Raw genomic sequence first — 3019 nt, 5'->3', positions numbered from 1 at the left:
TATTTATTTGGACAGGTTTTTGCTATAGGGCACATGCACTCGCCAGACAAACAGAGACAGAGAGACAGAAAGCGAGAAATTACCCCCCAGGGGGGGTGGCCGTACTACAATCCCTTTTCCTCCATTCTCCTCTCAGGATCTTGGGCACACATACACACGTGCCCGGCATGAGTTTTAAAACACCAGGTCCGGGACACAAACCACAGTCGACTACGTGGGAGTCCAGTGACATAGCCATTATGCTAACTGCTGGTCCCTGTTTCATTTAATTTTTAAACTCCTTTTCTGTGGTTCCCTTCTACTTTGGTTGTGTTACAGATGGCACCACTTAATCTTAGGAACTAATTTTTACATAGGTATCTTGAAACTTTTGCTCAATGGTTATATTGAGCAAAATGTAGATCCAATATGAAGCATGTGGTTCATAGTTCATTTGTGAGAGATTATCAGTGTCCTGCAGCCTTCCTAAGGGCAGATGCATCAAATTTATAGATTATTTTTCAATTTATAGATTTTTTTTTTTATGCAACTGAGACAGCTCTATAGCAGCCTCTAAATTTGAAGATGGAGTATGGCTCTTGTTCCTGCCTCATGAAAGAAACTTGATTTCCCTTTAAGCAAAGGAAGGAACTCCAGAACCTTCTTGACCTCCTTCCAGTTTGGAGAACACTTATGCTTGAGATAGTCTTAGCTTGGCTTTCTTGAGAGCATCTGTGTTGATTTCTTCCCCATCTTTGGATGTTCACTTTTTATTTATTTTGCTGATGCTTCCTTTTCCAATTATAACTCCCATTCTTTAAAAAAAATAAATTTTTAATTGATAAATATTAATTGTCTATATTTATGGAATGCAGTGAGAAGCCATATATATGTATTGTGGAATGATTCTATAAAGCTAATTAACATTTTTATCACCTTACTTATCACACTTTCTTTTGGTCAGAACATTTAAAGTCTATTACTTTTGTAATTTTGAAATATAAGTATTAATTATAATCATTATGCTGTAAAATAGGTCACTAAACCTTATTTTTTCTGTCAAACCCAAACTTTTAGTCTTTGACCAACATTTCCCTTTTGTTTGTCAACTTCCCCAGTCCCCATAACTACCCTCTACTCTGTACTTCTATGTGTCTGACTTTTTATGATTTCACATTCTCAGATAAGGGAGATGATATGGTATTTATGTATTTTTTAACTTTACTTAGTTTATTTAGTATAAGTGTTCTTAAATAAGACCTAATGCTAATAACTATCTGACTTACATCGTCAGTCAATACTTCTTCTATAAGCTTCAAACAGCTAAATATAGCCTATTTATGCATACCATACACTAGGCCAGTCTAGAGACAAGAGCCCAGAGAGGATGCTGGAATGTTTTGTTTTGCCTAATTGGCAGAGAGAACATACACTCAATGAGAGAGAGAGAGAGAGAGAGAGAGAGAGAGAGAGAGAGAGAAACCAATCCCCATGAAGTGTGATTATGCCACAGATTTCTTCTCTATTCTACATTTGGCCAAGATTTTGGATATATACTCACATAGTCTGGCTCTTTTTTTCTTTTTTTTTTAAGCTGTTGGGGCCAGGATTTCAATTGTAGTTGGCCATATGGAATCCATCTTCCAGTGCCCACCCCTTAACTACCGAAATACAGGGCCATCTGGAGCTGTGTTTTTTGTTGTTATATACATTATCCTTGTCCCAAATATTCATTCCAGTATTTCTCTACTAAAAAGAATTAACTTTTTTTTAATGTGTCATTTTGTGCTATGATAGCATATGTTTTCATTTTATCCACTGCATTCTAAATTGTTGACAAACATTATAGAGTGGTTCCTGGCTTTGAAAAAAAGCAAGACAAAATTAAGGTAAAGTATCTTCCTAGAAATCTCACAGAAGTCTGAGAGTGATGCAGGATATTGGGATGAGTGAGCCCAATACCCAGTACAGGAACAGCAGTGACCCTGATTCTTTGTCTCATGAAGTGTTAAAATGCAGATGAACAAAGAGGATAGCAAAGTGAAGTTTATTGAAAGATAAGAATTGTTCCTAGGCAGCAGAGAGGGGTGCCAGAAAATGGGCTTCTGATTTGGGGCTTTCCTAGCTAGGAGGAAATTGTGCATGAACTCCTTTCATGGTGGGAGTCTCACGTTAGGTGGGTTGGGCTATTCTCCTAATTTGGGAATGGATGTAAAAGTCATTAGTCCTTTCGGTTTCTTTTTCTTTCTCTCTCTCTCTCCTCTCTCTCTCTCTCTCTCTCCCTCCCTCTCTCCCTCCCTCCCTCCCTCCCTCCTTCCTTCCTTCTCACTCTCTCTCTCTTGCTTTCTTTTTCTCTCTTTGTCTTTATTTTTCCTCTCTCTTTTTCTTCACATACACCTCCAACTACATGTGACAGAGCTAGGAACTTACTCATCCCAGGTCCATTTTGCACTAGCGGCTATGTCAGTTAGGACTTCTCTCTTGAATGAATGATTTATAAGTGATATCACCAAATTAAAGAAGGAGCTATCAAACTTTTTAGTTCAGTCTTATCTTCAATTTAAAGATTTGCTATTGGGGATAAGATTTTCATCTTTTATTCAACACAAGTTTTTCATTTGTAATATGAAGATTTTCATATTTTCACTGGTAGCATAATGAGTCTGTAATAGTGTCAGAACATGAAGCATTGATCTAAAAGTGTCTGATATTTTGCTGTCTGTATGAAATCATTCTCCAACCTGAAATTAAGAGGCTTGAAAGTGTGATAACTATCATCCGAATTTTAGATTAGAATGTGGGAGTACTGGAATCCAGTCAAAGTATTTTCACTTCAACCTGTAAGTAAAGAAATCCTCTTATCTCTTCAATATAATGCATGACATGCCACATTTTTCCCCCCAAAAAGTGTTTGCTTAACGTTATTTTTTTCTACCATAGATCTTAACTATTTTGGTAAAGTATTAAAGACATTGTTTAAATGTATATGTGTATTTTATGTATTTACTAAGAATCTAGGTTCTTTTTATTTTACTTATTT

Source organism: Tupaia chinensis, unplaced genomic scaffold, assembly GCF_000334495.1.
Source record: "Tupaia chinensis unplaced genomic scaffold, TupChi_1.0 Scaffold000249_2, whole genome shotgun sequence".
NCBI lineage: Eukaryota > Metazoa > Chordata > Mammalia > Scandentia > Tupaiidae > Tupaia > Tupaia belangeri.
Note: the sequence above shows the minus strand (reverse complement) of the source record.